Source organism: Sturnus vulgaris, chromosome 5 (genome assembly GCF_052056855.1).
Source record: "Sturnus vulgaris isolate bStuVul1 chromosome 5, bStuVul1.hap1, whole genome shotgun sequence".
Classification (NCBI taxonomy): domain Eukaryota; kingdom Metazoa; phylum Chordata; class Aves; order Passeriformes; family Sturnidae; genus Sturnus; species Sturnus vulgaris.
Window position 1 is genome coordinate 62,217,725 of NC_142247.1, and position 20,462 is coordinate 62,238,186.

Here is a 20,462-nt window from a genome sequence, read left to right on the forward strand (position 1 = left end):
TAGTTAAAAAAAATTTAAATAAAAGTCTCAATTTGCTGTTTTTCTTTTCTATTTCCTAAGCTTGTATATATATTGGAAAAAGAAAAAAAAACAATCTGAATGTTTCATAGCAGGTGATGCTTTTGTGCTGTGTCTTTGAAGTCACAGTAAAAAATAAACAGTCAAGGGAAAATGGCAATAGCTTTCAAATGCAATTTTATATGAATGCTCAATCTATGATGGCTCCCAGGACTAAGAGCTACATAAACTTCTCCTATCTCTACTTTGCAGTGAGAGATGAGAAAGCTGGCCTCTTCCAAAAAGCATTTAGCATGTAAATGATAGGCTTTTAAAAATTATTCAGTAGTTTTAAAAAGTAACAATATTTTAAAATCTACCATTTTCAGTAGAAAAATAGAGCAGTCTCCACAGTATTTAATCCGCTGTTTAGTAAAATAGTAGGTGGGAGTGACATTGTTTTGCTTTCTGAAGAAAACATAAAGCACTTTCTTCAGAAACCTCGGATCCATCTGTTGTGTCATCATTTCCAATCAGCAAAGGAGCAGTTTCTCCTTTGAGGCAAGTGACTGTGATATTCAGGTTTAGCTTGCTGGAAATTATTATGTTTTTTTAATGTTGAGGACTAGTCAGGTTCAGAGACCTCAATTCAAAGATTTATGTGGTTTATCATGGATTAGATGGGGGGAAAGCTAGGCCTTTAAAACCTGAAGATAGTAATATTCTGAAATTGGGTTGATAGTGGTTGCTTATGGTGCAGGGAAGAATATTTTTTCTCCCTTGCAATATTACCATTGAAATGCTCTTGTCTGTCTCACACAGGAGGTCACACTCGATTATCATAATCTTCCAGAACTGCCCAATAATTTGAAGTCTCCTTAACATACATATATGCTTCTTCTGTGCTGTGAGCTACTGTGTTGTGACTACAATAATCTTTTACCAGTTTAGGCAATTACTTGATGGAGACACAATCATTGTCAGTTATAACAGTTAACCATGTCAAGAAGCTTTGAAGAAAAAAATGATAAAATATTTTAATTCTTAGGGTTATGTTTTCTTTCTTCTTCAATACATAGGCAAAGAAATAGTTCCTGGTTTCCTCTGTGGGATTTCACTGACATAAAGCATGTTGAAATTTTTATTTGGGAAACCTTCTGACAATTTCTTAGGAAGAAATGTGTGAGCTTTTTGGTATAAAAGTTAATAGTGGTTTTGTCCTGAATCATTTTCTGAGTTCAGATTAAGATAAAACTAAAATTTTAAAGCTAGGATTAGAACTGGGATCAAACGTAAATGTGTTGAAGCTTCACTAAACCAAGCTGGGAGGATCCTTTAGCAAAAAAACATCTTTAAAAGTAGCTTTTAAGAAGCTTTCTTCTTTTTCTTTCTTCATTAGACCCCCTGATACAACAGATACTCTCAGCTGCATCTCTTCAGTGTCATTTCCATTCTCCTTTCCTGATCAGTCTGGTGTGTATGGAAATGTTCCCACAACTTTCAGCATTGATGACTGATGGGCAATCCCACTTTTTGTCTCCTCCTTTCACATGCCACACGGGTAGCCCTCAGTTTATTCACACCTTGGCTGTCTCTGGAGACACATTTTGGACTTCTGTGGGATCTCTTTGTCCATCAGTGCTTTTTATTTCTTCTGCTTTTGTCTCTGAAGCTTCTTGTGGTGTTTGGCCTTTTTTTGACTGCTTGGGTCATTTGGCTGTGCTCTGGGGTTTATCAGACCATCAAGAAAAATCTCCCATACAGTCATTTAGGGGCTCTCACTACTTGGCTTAGTACAAATATAAAAGAGGGAAATGGGAGGCAGGAGTACTAAAGAAAAAAAAAAATTTAGAAAGCTTTAGAAAGGTGGGTCTGATGGGAATTGATTGCAAACGAGAGTAAGGATAGATGGTGTGGTGGGTGATAGGAGAGCACTCTGTATCTTGGCAGAAGCATGAAAATACTGCATGGCTCCTCCAAAGCTGTGTGCTCTGGGGAGCAGGGAGCAGGGTATCATTCCTACAATTACAGGAGGAGATTACAGCCTAATCCCTCGGCAGTGATAAGGAGTGCCATGAGCCAAGGACCCGAATCTGTCTCATTACACAGGATGATCCTGGTGACAAGCTGGCTGAGCAGGCAGATGTGCAGGGCTGTGCACATCAAAGCCTGCCTTTGACCTGCCACTCACACTGCACCTCCACGTGTTCCAGCTCTTCCCAAGGCTTTCTGGCTCCCTGGTGGCTTTTCAGTGATAAATACACTACAAATTATATCCAAGTTTGGTGTAATTAGTTTCTTAAGAACTACAGTGGGAAACATGAGCCTTTCTAGCTAAGCCCCCCAAAACCCTAATTTTATGCAAAATTATAATGACTACACTGATGTTGTACCTTTTAGTAAATGTTAACATTTTAACAAGTAATTTCATGATAATATTTATATATGCATTAACCTTCCAACCTAAATTCCTGTTGGAAGCCCATAAGTTCTATTGTAGTAGAGACACCAAGCTCTGATTAGAATGGAAAGTGTTGCCATAGGCCTAATTGGATAACAAAAACATTTTGTTTATATTCTGTGTAGATTTACACAATTTGTCATTTGCAATCTTTTAAAACAGATAACTCCATTCTACTGTGAGGTCATAAACTCCTCATGAAATTTAGGCTTTGTTTAACTATGTGGGCTACTTTATAAGAAACTAGGAGGGTGATGTTACCTGGAAACATTTTAGTGCCTGAACTTGCATCTTCTAGAAAGCAAAAGATGGAAGATGATATTGCAGTCTTTTTTTTTTTTTTTTTTTTTTTTGCAATTCTTTGTTTCTATGACATGAAGATGATCATACATATTTTAAGTAATACATTGACTCTCTGGGATCTAAAAAAATGAAGTTAGAAATATTTGAAATAAGGTGAATAATACATTTCCTAGAGGAAATCCTAGGAATGGAATGGAATAGAATAGAATAGAATAGAATAGAATAGAATAGAATAGAATAGAATAGAATAGAATAGAATAGAATAGAATAGAATGACAAATTATCTTATACTTTTTGCTTTTTAGTATTCTATTGCCTTTCGACAGGATTAAAGCAGCCCTCACATAATCCTTCACTGGGTGTTTTGGTTACAAATGTGATTGCATAGCCACCCAAAACCCCCTCTCAGTTTAGAGGAAGGATCATTTTGATCTGGTTCTGTATGGTTTGGGAGCTGGGGAGAAGGACAAGAGTGGTTTCTAGGTCCTGTATCCCCTTTGGCTCTGAGCAGTTGTAGGGCAGGGCTGCTGTAGGTGATGCTGCCTGATCATGGTCTCATCTCCAGAGAAAAAAGCAAAGAGGGTGCCTGGGTGGCTGAGGGAACCCCCAGTGTCATCTCCAAGGAGATTCCACAGACAGTGCTCCCCAACTCTGTCTGCACGTGGGTCTGGAACTGCACTGGAGGCATCCAAGGCTCCTCCTGATCCTGGATGGGGTTTGTGGTTTTGAGCTGTCAGAGGCTTGGTTTTGGCATCAGTTTATGCTCAAACACTGATGCTTCTGGGACAATGTTTTGCTTTCAGATTTTGACATATAAAGGAAAATATCCCCCACTAACAGTGTGAGATGGAAAAAGGCCAACTGTTGCATTTTCTTGTTAGGTGAACCTATAAAATTGATCCCCCCTGCTCAGTCTGCCTCTCTGTGCTTGCTCATAGCTCTAAAAAGTAAGGAATAGTCAGTAAATGACAGCTCTTAAAAAAGTTTTCAGCTATGTACATGCTACTGATCTTGAAGTGCAGTTTTGTAACTTACAGAAATTGTTGCAGATCCCTGGTTTATTTTGTGACAAGCCAAATGGGCTCCAGGACCCTCCCTTCACACCAGAGATATTTGCCAGAAACCAAACAGATGGTAAACTAGGAAGAAATGACCCTCGGCATTCTCATTAGAACAGTTGGGGAAATTTTAATAGGCCCCCGTTTGCCTTGTGCTGTATCTAATACCCTTTGAACTGCCACTTTTTTAAAAAAATTTTTTTTTCTTTGTTACAAGTCAACTACTGCCATGTATATTTTAATAGGGATTATCAAATACAATTTGCCCAGAAGATGTAACAGCCCTCCGCTGCTAATTAGCAAAGTTTAAATAGTCACTGAGTTCTGGAATAATTGGAAAGAAACAGTGATTTTTCTGCCAATGTATAATTACCAATTAACAGGAAGATAAATTATCTGTATAGCAGTCATATCTTGAAGAATTTGTTAACAGTCAATTAAATAGTCAGTTGATGCCAAATTGACATTGGTCAAGAAAGTTTACATTTGAGTTTTAAGATACTTCCACCTACAAATGTTATGTAAAGAAACCATAATGATGACAAAACTTTGAAAGTCTCTGTGTCATGATGTTTAATTACTACTTAATTGTCTTTGTGGCCAAAAGTTGACCATTTCTGCAAGTGATTGACTGTCATATGTGCCTTGTGGAAAGGGTTTCAGCTTTATTAATACAACATATATCCATTTTCATGGCATAGGCAGTAATTACCCGTGCTTGCCTGGCTAGGAACTGTCCCCAAGTATTTTAACTGCTGAGGAAGAAAATTCCCTGCACATAATTGGATAAGGCAGACCCCAATGCCCCAAGTTTGGAGGAACAAGCTAACTGGAGAGGGAGCCTACACAGAAAATACTTAAAGTGGCCTAGTTTTAGTCTAGTTTCACCCAGTCCAGTCACCCTGAACACCTTCATCCTTTTCTGCAAGTGCTCTTAGACTTGTCAGGTTTGTGTAACTCCAGCCATGGCAGCAGCAGCTCTTGGACAGCAAAATCCAATTTTGCCTAATCTGTTGAGAAGCTCTGAGTTAGTCCACAATTTATTTCAAATATCTTTGTAGCATTTTGAAGATGACATGACAATACTTAAAGCTTTTAACCTTTTAAATATATCTTAACTCCTGCTAGCATTTATGTGGTGAAGGCTGAAAAGGAGAATGAGCCTCCTTAGAGGTGTGGCACACGTAACATTGCTTATGTTTGGGAGCTCTGAATAGTGGGTGCAGGTGAGTGTTTAATTCTACAGGCAAAACTTCAGGCTTTGCAGATGAGCTCGGGGTGATGACTGCACTGGAGACACAGAGGAGCATTTTCCATGTGCCAGTGCTTATAAAAGAGCCCCTGGAGTTTTTAAACTAGAAAATGCCTTTAGAAATACTTTTACACTTCCAAAACCAGAGTGCTAATTGAAGTGTTGGGGCCAATTTTGGTCCAATTTAGCAAGTACATCTATTGAGTAGTAATTTTTTTTTTTTCAGGTCTTATATAAATCCATTTTTTCCCCCTGGGTGACCAAAAAATGGTATGGGGAAAATCTAGAGAATAATTGAATTTTAATGTGAATTTTTCAATTTCATCCCAATTTTTAATAAAATGCATATAGAAAAAAAACTGATGCAAAAGTTTGTGATCTGATCAGTGATTTTGCCATACCTCACACCTCTGAGAATATTTCTGTTTCCAATAAGGTAAGGATTTCATTCAAAATATATTAAGATGTTAAATATTCATTGCAACAGGTTGATGATTTTTATTTATTCTAATATTTATTGAAAGTAATTTGAAACACTTCTTGAACTGTGCAAATTGTAGCTCCTTTTAATAATGGAAAATAATATATAAATAAGTACACCCCCCCATCTATGTAGACATATGCATTTATTCCTCACTCTCCTTTTTTCCTAATTTCAAGTACTATGTTCAACCAGTGCTTTCTGAGCACTGTTAACAAACATATTCCAAATTTTCATATTTTGTAAAAAAGCTGACACCCATTGGAAAAGGATCTGGAGGTGCTGGTCCACAGCCAGCTGACCATGATCAGTGTGTGCCCAGGGGGCCAAGAAAGCCAATGGCATCCTGGCTTGTATCAGCAATAGTGTGGCCAGCAGGACCAGGGCACTGATTGTCCCCCTGCACTCAGCACTGGTGAGGCCACACCTCAAACCCTGTGTTCAGTTTTGGGTCCCTCACTACAAGAGGGACATTGAGGTGCTGGAGAGTGTCCAGAGAAGGGCAATGGAGCTGGGGAAGGGTCTGGAGCACAGGTCTGATGAGGGAGCTGGGGGTGTTCAGCCTGGAGAAAAGGAGGCTCAGGGGTGACCTTATCTCATTCCACAGCTGCCTGAGAGGAGGTCGTGGTGAGGTGGGAGCCAATCTCTTCTCCCAGGCAACATAACAGGAAAAGGAGAAACGGCTTCAAGTTGCACCAGGGGTGTTTAGATTGGATATTAGGAAAAATTTCTTCACTGAAAGGGTGGTTAAGCATTGAAAAAGTCTCCCCAGGGAAGTGGTGGAGTTACTGTCCTTAGAAGTGTTCAAAAAATTATTACATGTGTCACTTTGTGATATGGTTTAGTGGGCATGTTAGTATTTGATTAAAAGCTGGACTTTATTTTGGAGATGTTGATTTTATGATTCTAAATCTTGCCTTAAAATTCATCTTCTCTGCTTTTTTAATGGATAAATCACTCTTGTTTGTTGATTAGAGAAATGTCAATGTATGACTCAATTCTCTTTTATAACTGTTTTATTTTCTTAGCAATATCATTTGTCCTATTTGTTCACCAACTAGACTGTGATCTCTAAAGCAAGGACTTTCTTTATTATTCTGTACAGACATGCTGGCACAATACAACCCAATCTTTACTGTTCATGACTTTTATTATAATACAGATAATAGTGCAGAAAAGTCAAGGAAAAACGAATTAAGCCTTCATTGATTGCAATAACAATAACAAAATACTTTCTTCTCCAAAAGATGTTGTCATTGTGCTTTGATTGCTACATTCAGCAAGACTGACAGGCTGGAGTTGCATGGTAACTTGTAGTAACAGAAGGATATCTTTAATAAAACAGAGGGAAAAGGCCATCATCTAGAAATTTAGAGTCATCTTAAAATTGTGTTCTCTGTGTGTGTGTGTATGCCTCAAGAATAGATCAGGCAGTGTTTCCCATGGCTGCATGAACCTCTCACTGCCAGTGTGCCTGCCTGCATTGCTTCTTGTCCAGAGCCTGGTTCTGTGGTGCCTCATTGTCGTGTGCTGTGCTGTGACAGTCAGGCAGAGCCCCTTCTCCTGACCTTCTGCTTTTGCTGTTATTTTTCTTGCATTTTGTGTTTGTCAAGATGTGATAGCATATTCAAGAAAACTTACCGAGCTCTTGGACTTCATCAATTAAGATGCATTGAAGCCTCTTGCAAATGTGAAATGGTATTGGAAATTGTTTTTGTCATAATTTTGAAGACAAGTTTGTAAACTAATTTCTGGCAATTGTGACAAACAAATGTCATCAGACTGCTTCCCCCATATCTGCCAGTTTGCCACATTTTGAAGTAGAGTTCATTATATGTGGTGAAAAATCAGGCTTACAGGAAAATGGAGCCCTCTGTTAAATCCTGATCATCACCTGTCCTTACCAGCTGAATTCACTGTTTGCTTGTCTCTTGTCAGTGTTGTGACTGATAATCACTTGTGTGTTTTCAGAGATGGTTCACAAGAAAAATCTGCTCCAAATCTGCTAAAAGGAATATCCCAGTTTTCAAGAATATACCAGTGAAAGGTGACTGCTGTTCGTAGGGAGCGATTGGTGGGGTTGCATCTTTACTGGATACTAAAATACGTGAGCTAGAGAAGGAGGTTCCCGGGTTCCTGCTGGCAGTGGGAGTAGGGCCAGCTCCTGCCCCTCTCTTGGGGCACAGGAGGGAAGGGCAGAGTCCCCCTGTGCTGCTCCAGCTCAGCTGTTGCTGGCACTGTTGGCAGGTGGAGAGAAGGGATTCTGCCTTGGCATGGGCAAGGGCATTCTGACAGCTGTGTTTGCTGATTGCTGAGCTTAGAATATGTGGGGTTAGTTTGAAGTGAAATTTGTAAAGTATCAAAAATGCACTTGCTTGTAGGTGAGCATCACCTCACAGGAGCCTGTCAGTCCAGTCATCCTTGCTATAAAATCCCCAGGAAGAAAAATACCAGACTTCCACATGAAGTCCTTATTCTTTGGAGTAGGGTTGTTCTGCAGTTTTACACTGCTGGATTTTGTCACTGAATGAAGTCCATTCATTCCAGGGTGGTCATGTCAGTCTGGGTGTGGCTTTGCACATGACTTCTTAAAGTTCTTGAAAGAGAGGGAGTAAAAAAGATGATTTTCAATTTCTTTAACTAAATATGTGTGTTAATACTTTAATAATTCATCTGCTGCTTGAGTTTCATTGTTTATGGTGCTGTATTAGACATAGTGTCATTTGAACACTGACTTTTGCTTATGAAAAGAAAGAAAATATGTCTTTTAGCTCAAATCTATAACTTCAAAATATTGAAAGCCTTAAGCAAGGACTTACTTAAATTTATCCAATGAGTCAATCTGCTGTAGTTCTTGCCTTATTTCAACCCTTAGGAAGAACAATGCAATTATTAAAATTAGCGCAGTTTGTAACCAAAGCAGTTATATCTTCATAAGGCTTAGCTTGAGCTGTTTGAGTGCTTGAAGGAAAACAACCTTTAGAAGAAATCCAGTAGATACACAAGTATTCAATGCAGAAAAGTAAAGATACTTTGCAGCTGTGTGAGAAGGTTGGATTTTTTTTTTCCAGATAGCATCAAATTAAATAACTGAATGTTGAAAGATCTTGTGGTGTTTTGGGAAGATGGGATGTTGTACAAAGCACTTTCACTGAATTCTAGTTTATTTAAATAAAACTATTTAAATAATTACTTGACAAGGCTATTTTGGCAACATTACAGCATGTGATGAAACATTTTACATAGCAGTTAGTTAATAAAGTCAGTATTTTTCTTCTCTATCACTCTGACATTTGCTGTATGTCTGTTTCTGGATAAACTAGTGACACAAATATTTTGTGACACTGGAGTCATACTCCAGTCATATGCCATCATAGTCACCTTGACAGTTTCTGACATGCTGGAAGGATGATGTAATTATTAGAAGGCTGAATCAATAAATGCTGACAGCATCAGCTCTTAAGATGAAGAATATGAACATTTAAAAAGTCTAGTTTAAAGAAAAAATCATTAAGTACCGTTTCATCCTGCAAGTTTTAATTTTTAGAAGGATTAAGTTTAAATTTTTAATTTTGATATGAATAGTGAATTTCCTGAAATATACCATCTGCTTGCTCAGCAATGTATATATTAAGCTTATCATTTTCTCCCTGTAACTGTAATTTTGCTATTTTTAGATTCCATAATGAAGGTCTTGGTAGAGATTTCTCCTTGTTATCTACTGATTTAAATTTATCACTGAACATGTAATAACTAATATCACAGGCAGTAGTGACCACCCAGTAGTCATAATTCACTCAAACAGGCAGCTTTGTGATAACCTTTGCTTAAGGAGGGCAAAGATGTAATGAACTCTTTAAAAAACCTTCAGTCATAATCTGCCAAGAGTTCAACCAAATAAACTGAAATGTGCTTTAGCTGCAATTTTCCCTGAGACTATCAAAGAGATGTGTGCTAGCTTCTGATGAAAGTTTGGGTAATGATTTAGCATGAGTATGAAATTCAGATTTGCTCTGAAGAATTTATCAGATATATGTGATAATCTAAATGACTTTTGCTTGAGACAAATAAATATTTATTTGTTCTCCAGTTAAATATGCTGAGCAGGATATGTAAAATTCAGTAACATTCTCTATCCTGGAAATGTTTCTGAGGAATTTAGGTACTGATATTTTTGTTTTGTTTTTGTTTTTAAAACCAGAAAAGTTTAGGGTTTTCTTCTGTGCTTTACCCCTAGTTGGATCTCCTCAGCCTGTTTCTGAGCATCCTTCCATTAGGGAGTTTATTTTTGCTGTGTATGGCTTGGGGACTTTGGCTGTCTGGCTCAGGCATTCACACACAACCATGCCTTCAGGTGCCCTGTTTTCCAAGGACTGATTGAGATGCAATTTTCTGATGCTTCAGAGTTCATCCAGAGGAGTTTTGAAAGACATCTGTCATATTCAGTTATGGCAGGGTGTTGTGGTGAGCATTTCACACAAAAAGCCCCCTCTAGATTCAAGGAACATTTAGGGGTAGGACAGATTGGCTCATGGAGACTGAGGGACTTTGTAAATGAGAATATTTCACTACACAGGATTTTGATTTCATAGTATATGGAAGCAGAGGGCTTCCATCTAGTAAATCTGTGATCATAGAGTCATCTAGAATGGCCTGGTTTGGAAAGAACCCTAAAGATCCAACTGCTCCTGCCATGGGCAGGGACAGCTTCCACTAGACCAAATTGCTCAAAACCCCATCCAACCTGGCCATGGACATTTCCAGGGGTTGGGCAACCTGTTCCAGTGTCTCACCACTCTGGTAGCAAAGAATTTCTTCCTAATGTCTAAACTTAACTTACTCTAAGTTTGGAGGTGTTCACCTTTGTCTTGTCACTACATGCTCTTGTAAATATTTTCTCTCCATCTTTCTTGTAGGCTTCCTTCACATATTGGAAGGCCTCCATAAGCACTCCCTGGAGCCTTCTCTTCTCCAGGCTGAACAGCACCAATTCTCTGACTATTGTTTGTGTCCCTCCTCGGGACTTGTTCCATGTCCTTCCTGTGCTGGGACCCCAGAGCTGGATGCAGCCCTGCAGGTGGGGTCTCAGCAGGGCAGAGGGGCAGAATCCCCTCCCTTGCCCTGCTGCCCACACTGCTGGGGTGGCAGCCCAGGGTGCATTTGGCTTTCTGGGCTGCAAGTGCACATTGCTGGGTGATGTCCAGCTTTTCTCCCTTCAGCCCCCCCAAGTGCTTCTTGGCAGGGCTGCTCTCCATCTGTTCATCCCCCAGTCTGCTCTGATACTGAAGGTTGATTAATTACTGAGTTAATATCCAAAGCATAAACTTACAAATCAGTGAGAAGGAATGGACTATGGTGCTTGTCCTTTAAGTAAAATGCTAATAAAACTCTGGACAAGAGCCCTTCCTGCCCCTTCCCCACAGATGAGGTAAGGTCAGCCTACAACTGGTTAATTTTCTTTGGCTGGTGAGACATGGAGATTGAATGTCCTAAGGTGGACACATGTCCCATGGCAGGGGTGACTGACCTGCAGGGTCTGTGGGGAGCCAAGACTCCTCACTCATGCACAGGCACGTCTGCATTGTCTGCGCCTGGGGCCAGTCCCACCCTGGCTTTTCTCCTTCAGAGACTCAGGGCATTGTCTGGCTTTGGTAGCAAACAGCTTCACAGTTCAGCTTTGGGAATAGCTAAAGTGCAGTGCAGCTACAGAATTCTTTAAACATAGCTTTGAAATTACATGGAACAACTTTTTTTACTTAAGAAGTGAATTTATTTAAGTGAAATTGTATTTAATGTCACCCTATTGGCACAGGGTGAGAAGAAGGAGGAAAGGCTAACACAATCTGGTTTTATGGTGACTATGGAATTTGTGTTGTTGCAAACTCTCTGAAGTACTTTCTAAAAAGCTGGTGTAGAAGTGTCTCGCCAGGACAAGTGGCTTTTCATGCATTGTTTTATTGACTCACATTTGATGGTTTCTCACGTGTATTTAAAGGCTGAATTCCAGTCTCTAGGGAATGACTCAGAAAGCATTTTATTTTGAACTGAATTCATTTGCAATTTCCAACAGAGGCATCTGCTGACCAGTTATGAGTGGGTCTTGGTTCTTCAGCACTACCAATTGTAATCTTGTGGCGTGCTTTATTTTGAGTCTCCTGTGCTTACACGAAGTCTTTTATTATAAATGAAATATAAATATCTTCAAAAGCAATGCCAATAGTTTTCAAAATCGCACACAAATATGAAAACACATTTATAACTTGCTGAAGTAGTTCTCACTTCCATCATAATAAAATTAAGATCCTGTTTTGTGTTTATTTTTATTGTCTTTTATAATTGAAAAAATTTTCCTCCTTGTTTTACTAGTAAAGGAAAATGTATCATATCACTCCTACTTTATTTGTGACTGCCCTCCCCCCAGACATCTTGAAGACAAGTACTTGCACCAGAGAAAAAAGACATGAACTCTGGAGTGGTTAAAAATGGGATATAGTCAAGTGGATATTTTCAGTGGAATTAATAACAGGCATGGTTTTATGGGTTACATAAACCACATGAACAAGAAACCTTGCTCATGTGAATAATAATTATTAATATATTGAATTATATTATTGTTATTAAATTAAAACAGAATTCACTAAACTTAGTAATAATTATAAACATGAGGGAACGTGCACTTTAAATCCCCATCCATCTTATTTGCAGTTTGTTTCTTGAACTGTTTGGTTGTTTCGTTTTTTTTTTTAATGCACCTACAGCTTTCATAATAAGAAAGTGAGAAGCTGTCAATCTAATTAGAGCAGGCATTCAAGAAGTAGTAGGAAGATATAAGTAGTTTAAAAATTATTCTGATACAAGGGGAAATAGCTTAGACTCCTTGTAAGAAGATTTTGTATTTTTGTGCCCTGAAAACAAATAATAAATCTGAAGGGTTTCAGGAAACCAGTGTAATGAAATGACCTTTGATGATAAACAGAAGGACTTTGAAAAACAATGTATGACCATAGCACAGCTATTAAAGCACTGCTTCATCACTCTGCATGCAACAAGAAAGGAACTTGCAGCAGGAGTTGTTTAAACAAGGCAGACAGCATTAAGCTGAACCACTGTTAGTCAATGCTAACCTGACTTTGTGGCTGCTTCCTACTCACATAAAGTACAAGAGAAACAGTGAATATTCTTTTTGTATCCAGGTAATTCTTATTTTTGACAGCATGATCAAAATATTGCCTGTTTGTATATGAACCTTGGTACAAGTCTGCTTAACCATGGCGTTTTCAGTGTAATTTGAGCTTTGCTTTGGAAAAAACAAATGAGTGACCAGTTTCTAAAAGTAAATTTCTGACATTAACAGAAAACCTGGTAACAGCGCTGTTTGTATGTAGATATAATTTTCTATTTTTTAAGAGAAGGCGAGTTATTAAGATAACCTCAAGGCTTGGTCACAATTTAAGCATGATGTTGGTTTCAGAATGCCCTGCAGCCTGAGGTGGTTTGGCCATTCTGGCACATGATCCCTGTGGTGCCAGGGAACCATCCCCAGGAGGGAACCTTTGCATTTGGCTCTGGTCCCTGGTGCTGCAGGAGCTGAGACAATGATGCTGTGGCTTGAATGTGTGTGGATTTAAGCTCCATCTTAAAGCTGGTTATAGTAGTTTATCTCATAAATTCCTATTGCAAAATTGTTTCAATGCTTCATTTGCCTAGTGATTAAAAAGGATCTAAATTAGAGCGAATTTATTCAAGTCCAGTTTCAACCCTTTGTTCTTATACCATGGTTGTCTTTTGGCTTAAACAGCTCCTTTGCAACCCTGTGATATTTAGTGATAGCAGTCATCCTCTCTCTAAACAAGCTCTTTCTGTCTCCTTTTGTGAGATATTTTACATTCTTCTCATCATCCTAGTAGTCCTTCTCTGCAGCTGCTCCAGCCTAAGTTAATCTTTTTTGAACACAAGCGTTCATAATTACACACAATAATTGAAGTGATGTCTTAGCAGTACTTTACCAGCACTGTACTAATACTTCCCCCATCGTTACTAGAAATAATTGAGCTGATGAATTCTAGGGCAGTGTTTGTCTTTTTTCACAGTGGTAGCTTATTGTCAAACAGTGATTGACTAATGTGAACTGAGCTTTCTCCTCCTCAGTAATTTCTAGCTTATAGCTGAAAGTATTCTTGTTATTATCTAAAGTGCATGACCTTACATGTTCTACAAGAAGTAAAGAATCCACTTTGTGTACTTCTTTTCCCAGTCATTAATCATACTCTGTTTAAAAATGTGCCTAATTTATAATTTTAATGTTTCTTCTTTGAACTTCCAGGAGCTGTTTCTTGCTGTGTCTTTAGCAGTGTCTAAAAGTCCTTTATTAGGGGATATTTTCTTTACCTTAGGGTAACTTATCTATTAAAATAAAATCACTTTTAAATTTTGAGAAATAACTTATAGATATTGAACACTGAGTTTTTGGTGTAAGGAATAATTTTTATATCTAAGAAGAAGATATAAGGCAGATTACCTTTTTTTCCCAGACTCTGGCAATCTTCAGCTTCCTTCTAAAATTGTGAACCCCAGCAATATGTGTTCTCGTAGCCTCAGTTCATAGAATCATAAAATGGTTGGGATTGGAAGCAACCTTAAAGATCAGCTGGTTCCAAACCCCTGCCATGGGCAGGGACACCTTCCACTAGGTTGTTCAAAGCCCATCCATGGCCTTGAACATTTTGAGGGATGGGGCAGCCACAGTTTCTGTGGACAACTTGTTTTAGTTCCTCACCACCCTCACAGCAAAGGATTTCTTCCTAATATCTAATCAAAAGCTACTCTCTTTCTGTTTGATACCATTCCCCCTTGTCACATCACTGCATGCTCTTGTGAAAAAATTCCCCTCCATCTCTCTCTATTGGCCCCTGTAAGGTTTTGGAGCACCACTTTAAGGTCTCCCTGGAACCTCTTCTGCAGGCTGAACAATCCTAATTGTGTTTCCTGCCTCTAATTAATCATTTCTGTGGCACTCCTCTGGACTCACTCCAGCAGGTCCACGTTCTTCCTTTGTTGTGAGCCCCAGATCTGGATGCAGCACGGCAGGTGGGGTCTCACCAGAGTGGGGCAGGGGGGCAGAATCCCCTCCCTTGATGTGCTGCCCACATTCCTTTTGATGCAGCCCAGGGTACGTTTGACTTTTTGGGATGCAAGTGCACATTGCTGGGTCACGTCCAGCCTCTCATCCAGCAGCACCCCCAAATCTTTCTCCCCAGGGCTGCTCTCAATCCACTCTCTGCCCAGCCTGTGTTTGTTCTTGGAATTGTTCTGATGCAGGCACAGGATCTTGCACTTGATCTTGTTGAATTTCATGAGCAACATCATCCTCCAGTTTCCTTAGGACCCCTGGATGCATTTCACCAGGTCCCACAGACTTGTGCACTTTGAGGTTCCCTGCAGCAGGTGGTTCTTTGTTCTGCCAGTCCCTGACTTTGCCTTCTGCCACTTGGGTCGTGTGGCTGGAGCCCTTGCTAGTGGAGACCAAGGCTGTGGCACCAGGTGTGGCCTTAGGTGACGTCTCCTCCTCCTGCAGCTCCTTGCTCTTGCAAGTTTCCTTGTTCCTACAGTAGGGAGGATAAGGGATGAGGAGGGGATTGTTTTGCTGTTTTTAAGGTTGGCTCAGTTTACTGAATACTCTGTTTACCATGTTCCATGTGACTAACCTGACCCACGGTTTGTTCCCACCTGGTCAATGTTTATATCATTAAAAAGTGTCACAGTTGGTGATTTCAGATCTTCCAGATTTCTGATGAAAATGCTGACTAACATTTCATGACAATACTCATGAAAGTGCTATTTAGTGATGATTTATAAGGGACAGCTGGCCTAAGTGATTCAAGCACTTAATGCCTTGTAGATTTTGTTGTTGTTTGGGACCACTTTTGAATTGTATATTTAATTAAAGTGCCTCAGGAAAGACTAAAAAATGGTATTCTGAAGCTAAATTAATCAAAGTTTAAAATTAAAATTAAAGTTTCAGAATATTCTGGATACAAAAGTATTATTTCAGTGAAAACAGATTCTATTATTTTTCTGCTCTGCTAATTAACAATGGAGAAGAGTAGTTATTATGTGAAATTCTGTCAGTTAAACAAGAATTCACTTGATTAATACATGCAGAATAATACATGTTAGTCAAATACTGTTTTCCTCTGAGATCCCATTAAAAACTTGATCAAAGTTTAATTACAACATAGGCCAGTTATGTTCAGATGACACTGAAAACAATAAGCCCTTCAAATAATGGGGATGACACAAAGAGAATCAACAATTGTCATGAGCCAAAGTGGAATTCTGCAGATTTCAGCCAAATGGCTGAACAACACAGGAAAAGGTGCTCTTTTGGTGATGGCACATTGTAATGAAATTACATTTTTCATTCTTTGTGGGTCATTTTATTTCCAGGAGTCATATGAGGAGTTGAAAGATTTGTACAGAAACTCTTGGATTTTTTGAACATATCTTTCTGAGAAAATTGATGACAGAAAAAACTATGACCAATATATGCTGAATTTTGTGAACCCTGGGGGTTTGCCTTGAAATTAGCTGCTTGATATTTACTTAGCTCCACTTCTTCTCAAGAAGGAAGGTGAACATAGCTCTAGTTCTGCAGTCCTGTCATGAGGACTGTCATTTGAGAGCTACTTGAGGAAAGAGATGGAAGGGATGGGTTGCAGTGAAAATCTCAACAGGGATATTTGAGGTCTACAGACAGTGTGGAAGCAGAGTGGAAAGAATGGGATGATGGAGAGTTTGAGGGGAAGGATGTTTGCTGAAACAATGGGAGTGAGGGAGACGTAAGCATGAGACCAGAGTAATTACCTGTTCAAATGAGGCTGTTTAAATTCAAGTGTGGAAAATTAGCCCAAAGACTCAGATGTTGAGTTTGGGTTGAGTTTTTACACAGCGCATAAAAAGTTTGTAAGTCAGCCTTCAGTTCACAGTCAACACTCCTGGAATGTGCTGCAATATGTGGCATAGCTGCATTTTTTAATTGAATGTGTCACAATCCATTGGTAGCCCTTCTGAAAGGAGTGAAGAATAGGATGTTCTTCCTTTGAGTAGTTATGAGGAACAGCTGCATGACCACACACATTAGAGCTCAGTAAAGCTCCATGGGAAAAGCGTAAGCCTCAAAGCAAAAGTACTGCTATTCCTGCTTAGACCATCTGACCAAAGAAAGGCTTTTCTTCAGGAAATATCCTCTGGACAGAAGTCTCAGAAGCTCTAAAATAAGTTTTTCTATGATATACTGGATTTTAAGATGTATTTTATGCACAAAAAATAAGTACTGATGGAACAACAGGAGCTCCAGGAAGGAAGCTGTGATCAAACTGGTATATTCTCTAGCAGAGATCCAATTCTAACAGGATAAAGATATCTGATACTGTACCAACTGATTCATTTTTCCTGTAAGATGACCTATACTGATGTGGAGCACACTTACATCTACAACCATACTTGTACAGATGTAGTCGTTTAGCTATTACTTTCTTGTCCAAATACTCTGAGACATTTCAGGCTCAGCTTTGAATATAGCCATACATTCAATTTTTATGAATAAAACATCACATTAAAACGATCCCCTTCAGCAGCAAAGATTTGTCTTGAAGGTTATTTTCAAATTTTCTGTACAAATATAACATCTTTTTGTTACCTTCGTGATTTCAAAGCACACCAGAGAGCACCAAAACCAACCTGCCTCACCCACTGCTGTTCAGAGATCTATCATGGCCTCTCTCCAATTCAGCCTTTTTGTTAATAATGTTCTTTTTTGACCAATTTTCCAGTAAATCTTACTTTTTTCCCACTTTGAAAGTAAATGAAATTTACTGAGGTAGCCATCCCTAATGGCATGTTTCTCCTGAAATAATGCACACGTTACATGTCTTTGAAAATTGCCATTTGCATAGTGAGTGGAATTAGTCATAATAAAATTAAATATTCTGAATGCCACATCTGCATTGAATATTGGGAATTTGTTTCACCTCGCAGGCTGTTATCTCTATCAAGAGTCCTTTTTTTGATAGTACAATAAAAGGTGCCTGCTAACACGATTTTTTTCCTTCATTTTCTTGGAGATGTAGAGCTGACTATGGGGATCACAATCTTTTTGTTGCATATATTAAGTTTTTGCTCTCTGTAATCCTTATTATCAAGGAATTCTTGAAAACTGAATGGGACATAAGCTGTAGGTAGCTTTCTGTGGAGCCCATCACAAGCACCCATCTCTCCATGTTGTTTATAAAAGGACTGTAATCATTTGCTGTGTGAGGATTGCCTCATTATGCATCTAAAGTTCAAGTGGTCTGGACCCTTCCCGTGGGAGTTATCAGGGGCTCAAGTGTTTACTCAGTCTTTATATAAGTTTTACAATTTTATAAAATCTTATCAGTAGCTGATGTAAACTGAAATTGGCTGAAAGCTAATTTGGAGCTGCTCACAGGAGTCTAATTATTCAGAAAAGTGATTTCAGCATAACCAAACTTAACTCTCTTAAAATAGCTGGTTCAAGAGGCATAAGTAGTTGATATGGGTTGGACAGATCTGTGCTGGTGTCATGCAGTGTGAGAGTCTCTGTGTGTGACAAAATGTTTTATTTCCTTAATTTGCTGTTTTAAAGGATCTCTTAAATGTATCATTTAAGAATGAACAAGGCAAAAACTGAGATCATATTGCATGTTTTTGATCTTTCCTTTATAACTGTGTCTCTATGGCTATCTATTTGAAGCTTGGAAGTAATTTCCAAAGAGCTGTGTGTACTTTTTACTACACTGCATAGACTGTGTAAGGAACAATAAAACTGTGTATCACCCCAGAAAAACAGCACACCCATAGACACAGTATTGGCAGCCCTGGAGCTTTTGATATATTGCCAGGACAACCTGCAGCTCCAGTTGTGCAGTGCTTTTGTTTCAAAACATTTAAATGAAAATGAGTGGAAAACTAATTATGGAAGTTTATAACGTGAGGTATGGTGATTTGTTGAGATAAATTGCAAAATAAATACGAGGCAATGTAAGAAACGTGGAGTACATCAATTCATTACAGCCACAGTGAGTGATTACAAATGTTCTGCGATGAATATTTTTTGGGGAAGCAGGACACAGACATTCCCCACTCCTCTGTGTCTTTGTGAACTTGTAGACATGGAGCTTCTTCCCCGGGTGGCCACCATGGTGCTGTCTCCAGCCTCCCTCTGGAATGGCTCTGTCACCCTTTGGGTTCATTTATATGACATGGCTTCAATCTACCAAGAGCAGGTTAAGCAATACAATATCCTTCCTCAGAGATGATTTGGACACTGCACAAATAACTCTCTGTTAGTCAGCTTTAGGATGCCACATTCTTCCAGACCACACTTTTTGGCACATTTGGCCCATGGTTGTAGATCAATTGGAAACTCTCTGATCTATACAGATTTGGTAGGCATTTATTTAGCAGAAATATCCTTTTATATACTATTTTATCAATGAGCAACAGAATCTAGAAGCACTATCTCCCTTCATAAATCAAGAGACACCTTCCAAGAAAATCAGTGCCAGATTAAGAACACGTGGAGAAGGACTGATATTTGTGAGAGCTGATGTTACAGTGTGCAACAGCAAAGTTACAACTGCAAAGTCTCTGGAAGTCCCAGAAGAAAACACCTCAGTTAGCATGTGTGGCAGTGCCGAGATTAATGTAAACTTGGAAACCTTCTCATTTTCCAAACTGCTAATCTCCCTTGAACAAGAAAAAATGTATTTGAGACATTGAGGTGTAAAGTTAAATTTCTCCCTGTGTGAAACACACACTTTTTTCATTGCAAAACAATAATGCAGGGGAGAACTTCCCAGTAGATCTGCAGCTCTTGAAGGTACTCTTCTTTTTAAGGGCAGATTAGCATGTCAAAAAGCAGAGCCATGCTTTATCTTTGCATTTTTAGCCTTCTCTTTATACATTACATATACATTAATGGGACTGCAGCTCTCTAGTGTAAGTCCCTTGGGTGTTGCTTTGACTTAGCATATTTTTAAACCCTTTATAAATCCACATTAAAATCTTGGAACATTTATCCTACTACAACCACAGTGGGGGGCATCAGCTGGGAGAGGCGAGCTTTCAGCTAAGTGTTCATTCATGAACTGAAGCAAGCAAGGTTTAAGATTAAATTCAAGCATCTAGCTGATGCAATAGGAGCACCTGGGATGCTCTGCTCACACTCACACCCCACACCTGGAGTGCAAATATTTTTTCCATTTCCATCCCAAATTCTAAAATGCAACTCAGACCTTCTTACACATGATCTTTAGTTTGGTGGTGTCCTCCTATTTCCATAGGTCTGGATAAAGCTTTCTTCTTTTAAGTAAAACCATTGAGTTGATTCAGAAGTTGTGTAGTAGAGGGCTCCTGCACCCTATTTCTATAGCACACTTAATTTTCATGCACATTGTTACATTGGCTGCTATCACACATGTATGATTAGGCTTCAGATGTAACTATTGTATTCTGTTTTAATTTTGTTTTCCATTAGTGCATAAGACACCAGGCACAGCAGGGGCTGCAGTTCCACCAGGTGTGGAGCAGTGTGTGCTGTTCTGGGGGACACAGCCCTGCCTCTGGGCAAACCCAACTCCAGCTTCATGGCAGCACCCCCAGGACTCAATTTTAAGATCCTATATTGAACATGAAATGACTGCAGGAGATCAGCATTTACCATTTAGTCATAAAGTGCTCTTCTGAGGACACAGACTTCCTAACTGCAGTCTTTTTCCTCAGGAGTTTTGGTTGACATTGACTGATAGTTTGTAAGGGGGTTACTGTTTTTGGTAGCCTGCTTTTATTTGCCTTTCTTATATCTGATCTGGAAGTGCTTTTGCCTGTTGA

At 39.1% G+C, this 20,462-nt stretch overlaps 1 protein-coding gene across 2 annotated transcripts in view; it reads left to right on the plus strand.

Annotated features, from left to right (window-relative positions):
• The window catches only part of RELN (reelin), a 274,669-nt gene that overhangs the window by 45,486 nt on the left and 208,721 nt on the right, over positions 1-20,462 (plus strand). The gene's annotated exons all lie outside the window — the stretch shown is intronic.